The 19,026-nt window shown below is 38.0% G+C and overlaps 1 pseudogene; it reads right to left on the bottom strand.

Annotated features, from left to right (window-relative positions):
- Positions 1-19,026, bottom strand: part of LOC122794862 — a 146,592-nt pseudogene that overhangs the window by 44,542 nt on the left and 83,024 nt on the right.

The following is a 19,026-nucleotide window of genomic DNA, read 5'->3' as shown; positions in this document are numbered from 1 at the left end:
CCAAAAAACCCTGCCACTTGACCAGACTGTAGCATATTTCAACAAAACATTTCTACAACACCTAGTCACTGTCGCTCCGTTGCACTAAATCAAGGTTAGAACCTCTACAAACCCCTAGCTCAGTAAAGAAACCAAACAAATCCTGAAGTCCAGAGGCACTGCCTGGCTTTACTATAAAAAAAAAAACAAAGAAACACAAAACCTAACTAAGTACCAAGAACTGCACAACCGTGCAAAAAAATGCATTAGGCTGGACAAAAAAATTCTACTACACGATATTACAAACTAAATACCGACACAGCCCCCCAAAAGTTTGGAAAAATGTAAACCAGCTACTAAACGCCACCCAAAAGGCTACCCCCAAACCAAACACCTCTGACACTAAAGTTCCCATTGAAACACAATTCAACTCCCACTTTGTGAACTCAATTCTATCCTTAGTATTACAGGACAGTTCCAACCTCACTATCCCCCCCAACACAAATAACACCAATACAAGCTTTAACCTCAAAACAGTTTCCACCACTTCAATCAAAAGCATGCTCTCCAAACTAAAAACCTCATCAACAGCAGCCAACCTACTCCCTAGCTATTTCTTGAAACTCACAGTAGATGCTATTGCTAGCCCAGTCTCCACTCTAATAAACAGATCAGTTGTTGAAAGCTATGTGCCCAAACTCTGGAAAATATCCTATGTTACACCCATACATAAAGGCAGGACCTCCACTGAACTTAATAACTACAGACCCATTGCTATACTCTCCCCCCCCCGGCCAAAATCCTAGAAAAATGCATCCATACCCAGGTGCTAAAATATCTCCTAGACAGCAACATCCTGTTACCTACTCAACATGGTTTCAGACCTGCCCATAGTACCACTACAGCCCTCCTCTGCTTCACAGACACAGTAAACTGTCTCAGAAACTAAGGCCTGCAGGTGTCAACTATTTTTTTGGATATGTCCAAAGCATTTGACACATTCTTACACCAAATCCTGCAAAACAAAGTAAACCAATATCACCTATCAAATTCCACTCTTACCTGATTCCAAAGCTACTTAACTGACAGATACCAAGCTGTGAAATGGGAAAATTCTCTCTCTCCTCAGCTGCCCATAACTATAGGAGTCCCACAGGGTTCTATCTTAGAACAACTACTATTCAGTCTTCACAAATGACCTCCATACCTCCACACAGCATGCATCTATCATTCAGTATGCAGAGAATACTACCTTAATCTGTGCTGCACAAAACATTCCCACCCTCCTGCAAACAACTCAACTAGCATTCTCTGACGTTGAAAACTACCTCACCAAAGCCCAACTTATCTTCAATCCAAAGAAAACTCAGCTTATGATTATAACCAGTTCTAACAAAAACACTGATAACAGTCAATTCACTATCTACTCCACAAATGCTACTCCAATCGCTCCAATGGCACAGGGTAAGCTATTGGGAATAACCATAGACTCCAACCTAAAATTTGATAGTCATCTCAACTTAACTATTAAAAAAGTAGATGCCAACTGGGATCACTCTACCGTATCAAACCATTTCTTACCAACAACACAAGATCAGCCATTCCTCGCTCCCAACTTCTATCCACCCTACTCTATGTATTTCCCATTCTGAATAATCTCAACAAAACTGAACTAAGCAAAATGGAAGCCTGCTATAACAGAACTGCCCACTTTGCTGCAAATTGCTCATATAGAACTCATCACTGTATTGCTTTGAGACAGCTCCACTGGCTTGAACTGCCCAACCTCCTAACCTACAATCAGCTCTGCTTGTCATTCTATCTATTACCTCCCCAATAAGTGTCCTGCCCTCAAAAACCTAGTGCAACATCACTCAGCCAAAAGGCCTCTTATATCATCAAGCAAACTACTAGAAGTCACCAGCAGCTACAATAGCTTCAGAAACACACTATATAGTAGTGCAATGGCTAAAAAATGGAACCCTCTCCCCACTAGCATACAAAACACATCGTCCAAAGTCTCCTTTAAAAACCTCATTAGGCAATATCTCAAGCAAAGTTGTCAGTGCCATGACTGCTCCCCAAGCTAGTGAAAGCAGATAAGGTACACGTACTAAACCTAGAGTACTTGATAATAGTTTTCACTCTTACTCACAAACACTGGCTAATGTACAATGTATGTACTGTACCTGTGTATTATGTATGTATTCTACCTATGTTCCAAATTTCAGTTGTACATCACAAATCTATTAATTACCTTTATTTTTAAATTAATATTTTCTTGTTTGTTCTCTCCAATGTAACTGTTCATGTGCTGCATACCACTGTAAAAACATGTCTACTGTAATTTTGTGTGTATACTGATCATGTCTAAATATATAAATGTATCAGTGATTTTTCTATGTGGAGCTTTTCTCCCTGGGCCACTGCTGAAAAAGGACCTTTTCGGCTCAGTCAGACACCCCCAGTTAACAAATGTAAAATAAAAAAAAAAATATATATATATATATATATATATATATATATATATATATATATATAATAAATACTCATTGCTATGAATGTAAATACATGCCTGAATAGTTACCATGTATTAAAACTTTTACTGTACATAGTTGTCTTGAAACTGACGCTGAGTGTTATTACTGGATGTCTTTGTGATTACTGTATATCTGCACCTATGCTGTATTTTATCTCGGATTGTATCTGAAAGATTTGAATGACCTGTCCACCTACCTCATTATCAAATAAGAATGATAATGGGTAAACATTAAAAACATGACACTTCAAAGCTGAAACATTAAAGAATAGATTATACATGTCACTAAGAAATCAGGCTGTCCACTGCAAGCTTTCTTAATATCTTATATATTTCTGAAAATAGGGTTATAGGATGTAATGATAGGTAATATCAGTGGAGCACACCTTTACCTGTCAAAGCTGAAGACTCATAGCATCCTACACAAAACAGATATGTTACTTCTCCAAAAGCTAGTCTCTCCCCAACACCATCAGCTATCAACAGGCTCATGCCCCAGTTAAGAGGCTTGCAAGAGAAGCTCCAGTCAAAATTAAGAAAACAGGAGCCAGACATACTATTGATTCAGAAATATCATGGAAACAGATAAGTGACATTAAATTATTCTACAAGAGATGGAGCATCATCTGAGGGTTTACTCAGGTAAAACAAATTCACAAATCTTAAATTAAACTTTTTTTTTCTAATTATCATTTAATAGAATAAATGTTTGTATAGAAAACTTTTACTAGGATTTATCAAGTTAGTATTGTAGTCGGTACCATCACATTTTCTTCCTCCTCGCTTTCGCTTTTGAAATTATCATACCAGGGCTTAGAATTATGGCAGGAAATATGGAGTGATTTTAATTTTAATCTATACTCCCTGGAATTGGAGTCACAGTGTTAACTGGCATTTAAAATTAATGTGTTTCTGCAATATTAAAGTTTAAATCAGTCTCCTACTCAGCCATTACCATAGAAAATAGTGGGAGGTACTACAGTATAAGCCTACTATATAACACTCCTTATTTCTCACTCTGCACAGCAAAGTCTTCTTCATTTTCTTAGCTAAATTATTTATTTTATTTTATTTATTTTACATTTGTTGACTGGGAGTGTCTGGCTGAGCTATTGCCCTTTTTCAGCAGAGGCCCGGGGAGAAAAGCTCCAAAGATATACAATGCAATAAAAATAGCAATACAGATACATTTCAATAAAAAAATAGCAATACAGAATTTTGGTAGTTAAAATATGTAAGCTACATACATGTATATTATTGACAGATAAAACAATACTATAAACAAAAGGAGAATGTTAAAAAAGTGGAATAAGTTGTATGTTTTGGTTTAAAAATAGTCAAGTAAATATAAGGTTTTGTATGCAGAGTAGCAGAAACTTAAAAGGTTACATAAGAATTTTGGGGAGCGAAGTATAGAAGAAGCTTTGGAGGTTGCATAGGAAGCATAGGATGAAGTAGTTAATGGAAAGTTTTAGTAAGTTAGTTTGACTGTACTATAAAGGTAGGTAATAATCAGGGAGGATGTGTACAATGGCAGGTTAGTGTTTTTAAAGTGGTCTTTGGTTGCTAGCTTAAGTTGTTTGGGGTGAGCCGGGCCTTTATTTCTAGTGGTAATTTGTTCCATGCAATAAAGGGATGGTAGCTATATAAGTTGCACCCTGTGTTGGATTTGGGTTTATGGAGTTTTAGCAGGTCGTAGGTTGAGCTTCGAAGAAGTCTGGTAGGGGAATAGTGAGAGACGAGAGAAGATAGACTTGGGCAGAAATCAGGCTGATATAGGATGGCGTGTATGATTTGGAGTTGAGATTGTAGGAACAGGTGAGGTAGTTTGGGCTAGTTCAGGTATTTTAGAGAGAGACAGTGGTGAGATTTATATGTTCGTTGAGCTACAAATCTAGCTACTTTGTGGTAGGTTGATTCTAATTTGGTAAATAGGGAGAAGTTAAGATTTGTGAGTATTTGTGAACAATAGGTTAAGCATGGTAGAAGGTAGGCATGGGTAAGAGAAATCCTAGTTTCAGTAGTTAGGAATTTGTTGTTCCTGTACGGTAGTTCTCGCTTTTGGTGGTTTTTTTATACAATTGTTAATGTGAAGATCAAATTTTAGTTGGTTGTCAATGATAATGCCAAAGATTTTTGTGCTAGTTTCGACTTCTATAGGAGTATTGTTTAGGGACCTTATGGAGAAGGAAAGTTTAATGTGGTTTGCAGATTTAAGTAGAAAGAGTAGTAATTTTGTTTTGTTAGGGTTGAGGATGAGCTGATTATTAGTGAGCCATGTCTCTACTGAGTTGAAAGATGTCTGGGTATTTTTTAAGAGTTCTAAGGGGGAATTAGCAGTAGTTATGACTGTAGAGTCATCTGCATATTAGACAATGTTAGATTGAGGACAAGAGGAGTGGAGTGAGTTGGTGAAGATATTAAAGAGTAGAGGTCCAAGAATGGAACCTTGGGTAATGCCAGTTCTTACTCAGAGAGGGGTAGATAGTGCTGAGTTCCATCATACTGACTGCAGCCTTTCAGAGAGATAGCTAGAGAACCATGCAATTGTATCAGGGGAGATGTTTAGGTCTACAAGTTTACTAAGTAGCAGAGTATGTGAGACAGTGTCAAAAGCCTTAGAAAGGTCAAGGAATAGACAAGATATGAATTTGTGATCATCTTTAGCAAGGGCCAAGGTGTTGAGAAATGATAGTAGAGCTGTGGTTGTACTATGCTTTGGACAGAAGCCATGCTGTGTTGGAGTGAGAAGTTTTTCTTGCAAGAGATAATGCATAACTTGTTTGTACATACATTTCTCAAGGAGTTTGGAGAGAGGGCAGAGGATAGCTATAGGTCTGAAATTAGATATTTCTGTGGAGTTGCCTCCTTTATGAATAGGAAGACTGTAACACTGCTTCCAGACAGAAGGAACATTAGACTCAAAAGTGGAGCAATTGATTAGTATAGATACAGGCATGGCTAGGGAGTGTGCAGCAATATGGAGAAAGTAAGAAGGAATATTGTCTGTTGATACAGAGCATGGTTTGAACTTTGAGAGTAGAGTACTGATATAGACAGGCATGAGAGAGAAGGAGTTTAATGAGATAGTGGTTGAGGGGTGTATAGGGAGGTTTGAAGTGTTGTTTGAGAGGTTGGGGTTGAATAGTTTAAAAAATGGATTTGATAAAGTAGGTGCTGAATTTATTGGCAGTTTCTTCAGGTGACTTGTCATGACAAGGGTTTGGTGAAATTGGGTTACCTGGATGTAGTATTTGGTTTATAGCATTGCAGAATTTTTTGGATCAGATTTTAATGTTTTGGAGAGATTATAATCAAAGTCTTTTTTGTCTTTGTTGATAAGTTTTTTTGTCTGATTTCTAAGTTCTTTATAATTTAGGAGGTAAGCTGGAAGTTTGGTTTGTACCCATGTTTTCCATGCACTATCTCTGGATTTCATAAGGGTACGGGTAGTGTTTAGTTAGCCAGGGTGAACTGTTTGCCTTTAATCGAACTTTTCTCGGTGGGGCTAGAGAATTTAAAATATTTAGGAAAGTTGAGTTGAAGGCATTTACTGCTTCGTTGAGTTTGTTGAGTAAGGAAATTCCAGTTAATTCTAGACAGGAGGGTTTTAAAAGTGTCTGGGATAAAGGTTGAAAGTTTGCGGCAAGTGATAAGCCAGTGTGGTTTGGGGAGGTGGTTGATGTATCGTAGCACTTTTATAGGTAAGTGGTCGCTCAGGGCATCAGGTAGAGTTTCAGGGTCATGGTATTTGCTGGGGTTAGAAACAAGTATCCAATCTATCAAGGAGCTTGAAGAATGAGAGTTATTAGTATGGGTAGGTTTGGAGATTAGTTGTGTAAATCCATGGAGGTTTATGTGTTGTGGAGAGTTTGAATTATTAAGGTTATGCCAATTAATGTTTACATCCCCAAGAAGGATAGTTTCATTAGGGAAGTTTAGGAAGAGAGATGACAGTACATTTTCCATTAAGGGGATATTGTCACCTGGTGGAATGTATATGGCTACTACTGTGATGGTAGTAAAGTTATTTGGTTTGAGGTTTGCTATTAGTATTTCAGTAGGTATAAAGGAGGGACAAGGTAGTGACAAATATGCTGCTACTTTTACTGTCTGTTTGTATCTGTTTTATATAAGTGCTTATGCTGGTACCTGTGTACAGCATGTCTACTTACAATGAATTAGAATTTCAGAAAAATAAAGTTGGTTATAACAACAAATTGGGCTGCAGCTGTAAACAGCATTATGTAAACGCTTTTTTTTTTTTTTTTACAACAACTGATCGTAAATTATTACGAACTTGTTTCTATCAGAAGTAAGCATGGCATCCCCAAATAATGCTCAATGATATGCCTTCACCTGTAAACCACTACCAAATGGTTCGTTTGTTTTCAATTTGGGCGTAAAAGAATAGAGATGCGAACACAGCATCAACAAACTGAGTTTGCGAGATGCTTAGAATGTTAACGGCACGAGCGTAGTTTGACCGCTGCGTACTGCCACCATAACCCGGCATAACATTAATGACTGCAACTTAAACATGGTCCTTTGTTCTCCATTACAAGCAAAGAATGTGTAGTACTATTCATTAAAACAGGGCAGCTAATTTTTTCAAGCCCCTCCCCCACCAACTAAGTAAATAAGATATCTGCAAGCCTCCTAATAAATACATCAAATAAAAATAACTGCAGTACTAAATAAGCGGACTGGAAAGACGCCCCTGATAAATTTTCAGATTAAAATTCCAGTTCAATTTTCACTTTAAAAGTTAACTTACAACTGTAAGTTTAAATAACTATGTCTTCAGCCTAATTTCATTGCAAAATGCAGTTTTATAACTCACACAGTCATTAGTGGATATGGTTTATGTTGTTATGAAAGGTGTTTTGACATGTGTGTGACTGTATGACACTACTGTATTAATAACCCGCTGTTTAATTTTTTTGTCATGTAATAAAGTACCTCTCAAGTGTACAGATTTCCACGGAATGTCCAGATTTTTGGCACATATTTCTGGCCTGTTCCTCGTAAAATTTGTGGTTTTCTGCCAAATCACTGGGATGATATGAAGAATGAAGTCACTAAATAATGACATACATTTCAGTTTCATACTTTAAATCCTCCAGAAAATATGTCAAAACAAACCCTGTACTCTAGCAAATTTCTAAGTTTATAAGAGCAATATTTAAAATCTGTCCCTATTTTTGGCCCTTTGTCGCCCTATTTAATTGGGCTTCGTCCAGATTTCTTGCGCTAAGAGGTTGAGAGGTATGCAGCCTGTCGTGTTAACAGATCGTCACGTTGGTCACTAGGTAATCGCAGGGAAGCACATCGCACAAATGTCAATGTACAGACTGTTCCCTCATATTTTTGGTATGTTCCTCAGACAACGTGTAGTTTTCCAGCAAATCGGTGAAGATCGGAGTCACTAAATAATGGCATATGTTTGAGTTTCATACTTCATATCCTTCAAAAAATGTATGATAGCACAAATCCTGCTATTCTAGTAAGTTTGTAAGGGCACCATATAAACCTGTCTCTATATTGGAGAGTTTATCCCCCATTATTTTAGGCTTTGCTCAGATTTCTTGCTCTAATAGATTGACAGGTACGTGGCGACATTCACGATCACAGAAAATGCAAAAGGTATTATTGATAAAACAAATAACTACAACCTGGCATCTCCTGAATGTTGTTAAAGGGATAGTTTGCACTTTACATCACAAGTATGAGTTAGTCTACAGTTTCTGGAGCTCCGTGACCACCACAAACAGCACAGTTTGCTTTAACGACATAAACTGCAATCTCCACTTTAGTAACTCTTCCGTGAACAATATTTCATGGTCGCGTGAGTCTCTCCCGCCAGCAGCGCGGTGGTCCAATCAGGTTACGATGCCAATTTAACAATCAACAGATCTTGACAGGTCTTCTTGCACTCTTCATTGTCAGTGACTGAACAGAATATTCTTGATTTTTAATAAATCTCTTGAGATTTCCAGCCAGTAATGCTGTTAAGAATTTCATACATATAGAAAAAGGCATGTTGATGCAGAACGTATTGAAATCTAGTGAATTACAGAAATATTTAAATCCTTGAATCTGGGCTTTTCCACCAACCTACCCCATACCCCCTTACTTCTCAACGGTTCCAGACTTCCAGGAGCATTTCTCATACTATCTCAGAATTTTGCTCTGTCACCCCCTAAAACTTGCGGTAAGGGGAAAAAGAAAACGTGTCGGAGATTATCCTAAATAAGTAATGTCAACAATGAGAATCATGGACTTCTTTTATTTCAGAACGTGCATGTTAATAATTCTTATCATACCTCTCAACCTGTTGGTGCAAGAAATCCAGACAAAGGCACAAATAATGGCGGGACAAATACCTAAAAATAGGGACACTTTTTAAATATTGCTCTTACAAACTTAGAAAGGTTATGCATTAGCATGAATTTTCTGAAGGATATGAAGTCTGAAACTCAAATGTGTGCCATTATTTTTCTGACTTCAATCCTCAATGATTTGCTAGTGATTTGTCAGAAAACCACACTTTTATGAGAAACAGACCAGAAATGTGAGGCAAAAATCTGGACATTCTGCAAAAAATCATTATTTTAGTCTCTAAACTTCACAACTTAATTGTAGTAATAAAATCCAGACAAAGGCACAAATAATGGGGAGACAAATACCTAAAAATATGGACACTTTTTAATTATACCATGACCCCCCCAAAACGTGCACGCTGATTGGCCAGCGTGCCCGTTGTAAATCGAGTTATACTAATGGAAAAAGGTCCGGTCGCCCGGACTTTTTTCCATTAGTATAACTCGTTTTTTTAAAACACTGTCTCACTATGTTAAATGGGTTTAACATAGCGAGACAGCTTTAAAATAAGCAACGGATCTCCGTTGCTTATTTTAAACTGTCTTGCTATGTTAAACCCATTTAACATAGTGACAGTGTTTAAAACAACGGAGAAAGCAAGATCTCCGTTGCTTTTTATGTCTCGCTATGTTAAATGAGTTTAACATAGCGAGACAGTTAAAATAAGCAACGGAGATGTCCGTTGCTTATTTTAAAACTGTCTCGCTATGTTAAACTCATTTAACATAGCGAGACATAAAAGCAACGGAGATCTTGCTTTCTCCGTTGCTTTTGCCACAACTCTGATGTACTGCGCAGGCGCCAGTACATCAGAACTGCCGGATGCCAGACATCTGCGGAAGGGCAGTAAACAGGCATTATACTATGCCATTATTTAAGAAAAGTAACAGTTTCTTTTCTTAAATAATGTCAGTATAATAGCAATAACCACTTCTGGGTGTGGGTAATGCTAAATTTACCCACGGTTGGCGTGTTTGGTCCCTCGGGCTTCGCCCTCGGGACCAAACCACGCCAACCGTGGGTAAATTTAGCATTACCCACACCCAGGCGTGGGTTATTGCTATAATATTGCCCTTACAGACTTAGAAAGGTTATGCATTAGCATGAATTTTCTGAATTATATGAAGTCTGAAACTCAAATGTGTGCCATTATTTTCTGACTTAAATCCTCAATGATTTGCTAGTGATTTGTCATAAAACCAGAATTTTATGAGAAACAGACCAAAAATATGAGGCAAAAATCTGGACATTCTGCAAAAATCATTCTTTTAATCTGTAAACTTCACAATTTATTTGTAGTAATATTTTAAAAAGTGCCACTTTTTTTCTGGATTTGGTCCTGACTCTGGAGAGGAAAAAGGCTGAGAACTATGCAGCATTGTTAAGCTTAACGTGACATCTTTTGATGGCTTATTGACTCTATTATTTGCCATGGATATTTGTTAAAAATTCCTAACAGTGAACAAAACATATTTTTGAATACACGGAACTTTTAAGACTCAAGAGCCGTAGTCAGGTGCAGTTGATGGGAATTGGGGTACTTTTCTGCTACATTGCATAAACTGTGTGTACTGGCCTGGAAACTTGTACTTCCTTCACCCGCTTGCCTATGGTACTAGGATTGTGTTAGGACAGGAGAGTCTAAAACCATTTAGTCAGTCTTTGTTTTCAAGGTCACTGCCTTTTCCTGCTTCAGAGTTTTATTGCTATCTCTTAAATGTTTGATTCTGTGACAAACCTTGGAGCATATAAATTAGAAATGTTGTCTATAGTTATATTCACTTATTCTTAAAAAATAGTAATGCAACTATAATGCAAATAATCCATTCTTTTATGGTGTTTCTAAGTGAATAATAACGATAATGCCAGTATCTGAAAACTTGCAGTAGGTTAGAGACCTTTGTCCCTTATTCTTCAGCGAGGGAGTGAGCGGTACTTAGAAAAAACTAAAACATGTTGGCGATTATTTGACATATAGAAAAAGAGTCAACACTGGGACTCTATAAGGAGTTTAGATATGTATGTGTGTGCAATACCTGTCCACTAACTTTGCTCAAGAGTTCTAGACAAAGCCATCAATAGTTGGGGGTGGAGGAAAAGGCCTAAAATCAGGGATATTTTTTAAAATATTACTTTAACTTATTTAAACTTATTTAAAAATTTACTAGAACAGCAGGTTTTGTATCAACACATATTTTTAGAACAAGAAGTATGAAACTCTAAAGTTAGCATTACTGACTATTATATTCATTGATGTAGAGAAAATCAAAAATGTTATTTTGGACGAGGGGGATACAAAGAAAAGCTGGGAAATCATGCAAAACCAGGGATAGCTGAAGTGTGTGTGTGTGTGTGTGTGTGTGTGTGTGTGTGTGTGTGTGTGTGTGTGTGTGTGTGTGTGTGTGCATTATCAGTAATATTACTTGAAAAGAGGAGGCCATCTCTCTTCCCTCTTTGCCCCTTTGCCTTTATGCATCATTTCATTCTTAAAACGACTGGCAGATGGTTAAAGGATGCTGACCCCTTATAAAGCAGAAATCATAGTGCTTAAGTTAGAAACCATAACCTAACTTTACTCAAATAATTACTTTTTTGATACATCTAGTAATGTACACAGTCTCACACCAAATCCTGCTAAACAAACTAAACCAATATCATCTATCAAATTCCACTCTTACCTGGTTCCAAAGCTACTTAACTGACAGGTACCAAGCTGTGAAATGGGAAAATTCTCTCTCTCCTCAGCTGCCCATAACTGTAGGAGTCCCACAGGGTTCTATCTTAGGACCACTACTATTCACAGTCTTCACAAATGACCTCCATACCTCCACACAGCATGCATCTATAATTAAGTATGCAGATGACACTACCTTAATCTGTGCTGCACAAAACATTCCCACCCTCCTGCAAACAACTCAACTAGCATTCTCTGACATTGAAAACTACCTTACCAAAGCCCAACTTATCCTCAATCCAAAGAAAACTCAGCTTATGATTATAACCAGTTTTAACAAAAACACTAACAGTCAATTCACTATCTACTCCACTAATGCTACTCCAATTGCTCCAGTGGCACAGGCTAAGCTATTGGGAATAACCATAGACTCCCACCTAAAATTTGATAGTTATCTCAACTTAACTATTAAAGATGTACATGCCAAACTGGGGTCACTCTACTGTATCAAACCATTTCTCACCAACAACACAAAATCAGCCATTGCTTGCTCCCAACTTCTATCCACCCTACTCTATGCATCTCCCATTCTGACTAATCTCAACAAAACTGAACTAAGCAAAATGGAAGCCTGCTATAACAGAATTGCCCACTTTGCTGCAAATTGCTCATATAGAACTCATCACTGTACTGCTTTGAGACAGCTCCACTGGCTTGAACTGCCCAACCTCCTAACCTATAATCAGCTCTGCCTCTGTCATTCTATCTATTACCTCCCCAATAAGTGTCCTTCCCTCAAAAACCTAGTACAACATCACTCAGCCAAAAGGCCTCTTAGATCATCAAGCAAACTACTACTAGAAGTCACCAACAGCTACAATAGCTTTGGAGATGCACTATGTAGTAGTTCAGTGGCTAAAAAATGGAACTCTGTCCCTACAAGCATTCAAAACACATCATCCAAAGCCTCCTTTAAAGACCTCATCAGGCAACATCTCAAGGAAAGTTGGCAGTGTCATGATTGCTCCCCAGGCTAGTAAAAGTGGATAACACATACATACAAAATCTAGAGCACTTGATAATAGTTTTCAATCTTACTCACAAACATTGGCTAATCTACAATGTATGTACTGTACCTGTGTACTATGTATGTATTCTACCTATGTTCCAAATTTCAGCTGTACACCACAAATCTATTAATTACCTTTATTTTTAAAATTAATATTTTTTTGTTTGTTCTCTCCACTGTAACTGTTTATGTGCCGCATACCAGTGTAAAAACATGTCTCCTGTAATTTGTGTGTATACTGATCATGTCTAAATAACTAAATGTGTCTGTAATTTTTCTTTGTGGAGCTTTTCTCCCCAGGCCTCTGCTGAAAAGGGGCCTTTTCGGCTCAGTCAGACACCCGGTTAACAAATGTAAAATAAAAATAATAAAATAATTTTACAATACACTTTCAAAATTCTGCTCAGACAGACATTCAATAAACTGGCTAGCATTAGCTAGGAGATGGTACAAATTTTACTAGAAATTGCTGTGCCTGTTCAATATTCTACACAGAAAGCAAAAATGTGAACCCATTATAGCTTTTTCTGTAGTGGATTTGGTTTAGTAGGACAGTGTCTATCATAATAAAGAGATCACAGGAAACAATTGCACACGTGTACAGGAAATAGTTAATGAATTATAAAGCACCATCAGGTCTTTACTTGAAACAGGTCAGCTGATCCTAGTCTTACTACGAGGAGACTCCAACCTACGAAAAGTCTAAATCAGCCCACATGATTTAATCTTCAAAAGCTGTTTAGACAGGGCATGTCATGCCGTACATTTTGCTTTGTGCAGTGAATCCGTGGCTCAGTAGAGGAATTTCAGGGTAGCAGGAGCGGAGCATGAAGTTACTGAGTTTGTAAGTGATGTACTGTATGTAGCAAAGCCCAAGTGCCCCACCCCATGCAGTTCTAAGCTAGTTTAAAGATGAATTTCTGGTAGACAGCTGTACCATCGCCCCACCACCACCACCACACACACACCCATTCTTAATGAAAAACTTGTTTAAGTAGAAGGCAAAGAAACTGAAGGCATTTATCATAGCCAGTGCCTAAAACAGTTAATGAAATCAAATACATACCTGTCTTGCACCATTTTAAAAGGACATGGAAGGGAAGCCAACTATTCCACATTTACTGTTTTTTGGGATGTATGCAGTCATACTAAATTCAGTTTCCCATTTGTTACATTTCTTTGAAAATGCATCTTCCTCTTTCCTCTGACCATGAGGCATAGCCACATGTGGCAACAGTTTTATAAAGTGTGTGTGTGTGTGTGTGTGTGTGTGTGTGTGTGTGTGTGTGTGTGTGTGTGTGTGTGTGTGTGTGTGTGTGTGTGAGGGACAAATGATTGCATACAATGATATTTTTTGCCTTTTGCTATGTAATCCAGGAGGTCTTAACATCTCATTGCTGGGGATTTAACACATTTCATCTCAGATGACATTCCCCCACCAATGAAATAATTCTCACTATGCCTTCCATTGAATGCAAGTATTGATGAGATTGTAGGGTTTTTTTTCAATATATTATTTTTATTTGTAACTACTGTACATACTAAATAGAAGTCTAAACATTTTCCATCTAGTGATCCACACATAGTAGTATAGCAACACAGTAAGTCTCTGAGTGCATTCAAAGTGACTCTCTCGTGTTTGATATTTAATTGTGAAACTTAATCTTATCCTCACCCCTCATTCTCCTAAGTATAGTCATCTTTAAATATCCACTCAAATCCTTTGAGTCTTCACTGCCTTCCCTATGCTGCTTTAGTTCAATTCTGAATCTAGTTTCACCTTCTGACACTTATCTCAACTATTAATTATTATTTCATATCCATTTTGAGCTCTCCTCTTTCCTTTTCACTTTTGATAATAGCAATAGTTTCCAATCCCAAACCATCTCAACTGTGTTTATTTTTTCTTACTTTCTTCTTTTTGCATTTTACTATTTCATACATCCCTTCATGAGCACTTCTTTCCATTCTGATCTTCAAGTAAATGTCTTCATTTTATTTTTCTTCCTTTAATCTTTTGCTTTAACCTTTTCAACCACGTGTAGTGCTGCCTTTATCTATATTTATCCCCAAAGCTACAATCTTTTTGCTCTTGTGCTATAGTTCTCTTCACTCATCCAATCTCAGATAACAGCTCTGACCTTTCCTTCCATCTTATCCTCCTCTTGGTATCCAACCACCGACACCAATTCTCTCCAGACATATTGTTAAGAGAAAAAGTTTTAAAACACATTATTATTATTTGTCTCTTTCTCCCATCTAGCAAAATGAATATGCTATTTGCTGAAGTGTTGGTAAGAAAAGGTCATTGAACCATGTTTATTAAAGATGGGCTTTATCTATGATATATGTAGTTTGCTTATGAACTTGAATAACACCTGTTTTCTATACTTCTGAATAAGAGTTAATTTACTGAGGCAGGCTCTGGAAAATTCCAGCTACCACTGTGGTTTTGAGGTAAACGTTCTACACTAACTGTGGTTTTGAGGTAAACATTCTACACTAGCTGTGGTTTTGAGGTAAAGCATTCTTTTCTGAGGCAAATTGTGATCCTAGATGTTTTCATAGCCAACTGTCAACTGTTAGAAATGTAACAAGAGCTATTTTGGCTAGTAACAGGAAAGTATAAAAGTTGATGTCAGTAACCAAGCTGATCAGATTGAGATCATCTTGGCCAACATGTTGCTGTAATCTGGTTAGCAGTTAATAAAGGAAATTTTCATCACCTGAGGCAGATGTGACTCGCTTGAATTTTTTCTTCTGACATTTTGGTCCTTCGGACCGGAAACCTCTATGAAGATACGGATCAGACCGACAGAGAGACCAAAAAACCTGCGCAGGTGAGGGTTTCTCATCTTAAGATTCCCTCGACGGAAAGCCCTCCGACTGATTTGTCATTGGAAAGAGGCCGGCCGCTCTCTGATCCCTATCTGAGGGACGGTTTCCGAACCAAAAGGGGAAACGGAGTCTCATCTGGTTCAGGTAGGATGAAAATACCTTTTTTCTTTTAATTTAATTTAACATTGTCGACAGGGGTTCTATTTTTAGTTAAGGGTTTTATTTTTAGTTAAGGGTGGGTAGGAATAATTATTAAGATTATTTTGTTAGGATTACCTGTTATTTTGTTAGGATCCCCGTTAAGATAGCCCCGTTTTGTAAAAATATCCAGTCCTAAAAATAAGAAGTGCAGTCATATACAGTCCTAAAATAAGAAATCTAGGAAAACATGGGTTCAAGTTGCTGCAAGTGTGAGAGTGATGCCTGTTTAAATGTTGATGCTAAGTATATGAAAAGTTTAAACAAAAATAATGTTAAATTTTTGAAGAAGTGGAAGTTGAAATATGATTTTGATGGTACACTGAATAAGAATGCCTGTGCAAAATTGGTTAGAGATTTGAAAAAGGATGCAGGAACTAGAACTAAAAAGCAGAGACAATTGGGATTTCCCCAAGCACAAAAATGGTTAGAAGAAGCAAATAAACGAGCTATAAAAGAAAAACAGTGTCAGGAAAAACAAAAAATAAATCAAAAGGGATCACTGGTGCCAAGTGGAAAAGTAGCTTTATTTTTAGATGAGGAGAATGAGCATACAGTTTGTGCAGTACAAACGCAGGCAACCGCCCCACCGTATGGTGAAATTGCTGCTGCCATACCGGGGAAACCTCCTCAATATCAGTCTGAAGATGTGGGATCTGTACAGCAGGGTGGGTTATTAGCTGCTCAAGGAAATGTTGTGACCCCTCCAATTTACCCACAAATTCCCGTAGTACCTAAAGTTGCTTTGCAACAGGTAGACCAACCTATGCAGTTAAGATCAGGACCAGCAGGGCAAGGACATTGGGCTATTAAACTTCCTGACCATTCAGAAGCTCTTCCCTTAATACAAGTTGCAAACCCACAAGCAGGAGATGTTGGACAAGAACCAACTATTTTAGTTTATCGTCCCTGGGCTAGAGAGGATATAAAACGAGCTACGGATGGTATTCCTCATCCCAAGGTTAATTTTCAAATGTTTTCTGAGGACATAGTTGGTATGCGTTTAAGTTATCATCTAAATGGTTTAGAAGTAGAACAAGTAGTGCGACAAATCTTAGGTCCAGATTGGCACTTAGTTTGTGGTACTTGGACATGTAAGGCAGATGACGGCACTACATTAAAGCATAATTCTGGGGTGTTAGACACATGAGTCACTGATCTGTTAAAGAGAATTTCTGATAAGTGGCATCCAAGAGCAGATTGGACAGTAATAAATCAGTGCATCCAAAATGATGATGAATCTGTAGATCATTATATTGTAAGACTGACAGAAGTGTTCAATAACCATTGTGGAATGATGATTCCGCAGGATCAGACTAATGATAGTCCGTATGAACAGCAATTAAAAAATGCTTTCCTTAAAGGTTGTAAGGCTCTGATAAGTAGTTTTATTACTAAGCACATGGTAGATCATAGAACATGTAGACTGCAACCTTTGTCTGAATATACACGACATGCTGAGCGACATTTTAATCTAAAAAAGAAAGTACAAGTGTTGGTAGTAGGGGATGATGGTGAGATATTCTTAGTACAGGACCAAAGGGGGCAATGGCGCCGTGGTGGCATAAAAAAAATGGGGGCCCACAATGGGACACGTTAAATGAACCGGGTGGACATTCAGCCTATAGGGAAAGGTTAAAACGTGGAGAATGTTTTAAATGCGATAGACGTGGGCACTTTGCTGCCGACTATGAAGAGTGGCAACATCCCCCACAGCTTACGAACAAGGGCTCCGCATGACTATATGATAGTAAAGAAAGGCGCCATCTTCATTATGGGGATAATGAAGAGGCAGACACTCTCTACAATGGATGTCAGAAACACTCTAATGGAAGGGCGGGATTGTGACTGTGAAGTCATAAACCTGGCAAATTTGGGTATTGCTATGCATCTAGATCAGAAACCCATGATAGAGTTTTTGGTTGAGGGACAGAAAGTGGAGTTTTTATGTGATTCAGGTGCATCGCATACACTTTTGGGTCCAGCAGTTCTGCCTCCGAACTGCGAAACAGATGAGTTTGTCCTTGTAAAAGTGGCAAACGGGAAAATTTATAAGGAACCACTGTCTCATCCTCTACTATTCACAGATCCGCAAACAAACCAAACTGTTAGGTGTAGGGTAATTATATCAAAAGTTTGTCCAGTTAATTTGCTGGGAAGAGATTTGATGCATGTGTTTGGAAAAGCGGCAATTCTCACACCTAAAGGTATTGAGGCAAAAAGGTTAGCGGATGGCTTAGTAGTACAGGGAGTACAAGACTTGTTTTACTGGTATAGCCTAGACTTGATTTCAGATGGCCCGGGGAGGGTTGATACAGAGTTGATCAATCTAGCTCTAAGTAAATCTAGGAGTGGGTCACCGCAGGTTGCAGCGCACTTACATTGTACTATGTTCTATAAGGCCCCTGGTCCAGATACTTGATTTCAGATGGCCCGGGGAGGGTTGATACAGAGTTGATCACTCTAGCTATCAGTAAATCTAGGAGCGGGTCACTGCAGGTTGCGGCGCACTTACATTGTACTATGTTCTATAAGGCCCCTGGTCCGGACAAAGAATTTGAAAAAGAATTCTTTAAGCACAAGTGTGCAAGGATAATTTTGAATGATATGTTTTGGGATACGCAAGGTAATACAGTAGTAACCTGTACTTTGACTAAGGAAATGAGTTCTTTATATCGCTCAAGTTATAGCCCACATATCTCAGTTACTAAAGCAGTGGGGACACATTGGGTAGATTTGGCGAAAAAGGTAACGATTTGGAACACAATATCTGAAAGTCAGTTGAAAGATCAACAGATCCAGGTACAAAGATTAAATTGGGTGACTTGGGCACGACCAAGTGTGCACCTCAGAGATGACAAAACAGAAATGGCATGACAAATCCTCCTAACTCAAGATGAAGATAGTGCGTTAAGTGCCTTACCTGTAGATTTATGGTCAAAAGGTAAAGGAGATGTAGGATTAATGAAAACAGCAGGTGAAGTTTGTATAACTGCAAAGTCAGGTTTTAGACCTTGTAAGCACCAATATCCACTAAGTAAGCAAACAGAGGAGGGAATTAAGCCAGTTATTGAACAGCTAAAACAGGTAGGAATTCTTGTTGAATGCCCAGATTCACCCTGCAATACTCCGTTGTTTCCTGTAAAGAAACCGGATGGGTCATGGAGGTTGGTTCAGGATTTACAAGCAGTAAATTCAGCTGTGATCCCAAGAGCACCGGTGGTCCCTGACCCCTATATATTACTTAATGATTTACTACCTCAGCACAGATATTTTTCTGTCATAGATATAAGCAATGCTTTTTTCTCCATACCACTACACAAGGAGAGTAGATTTTGGTTTGCA

Source organism: Protopterus annectens, chromosome 2.part1, assembly GCF_019279795.1.
Source record: "Protopterus annectens isolate FY-2018-M chromosome 2.part1, PAN1.0, whole genome shotgun sequence".
NCBI lineage: Eukaryota > Metazoa > Chordata > Ceratodontiformes > Protopteridae > Protopterus > Protopterus annectens.
Note: the sequence above shows the minus strand (reverse complement) of the source record. Positions and strands in the feature narration are given on the sequence as shown.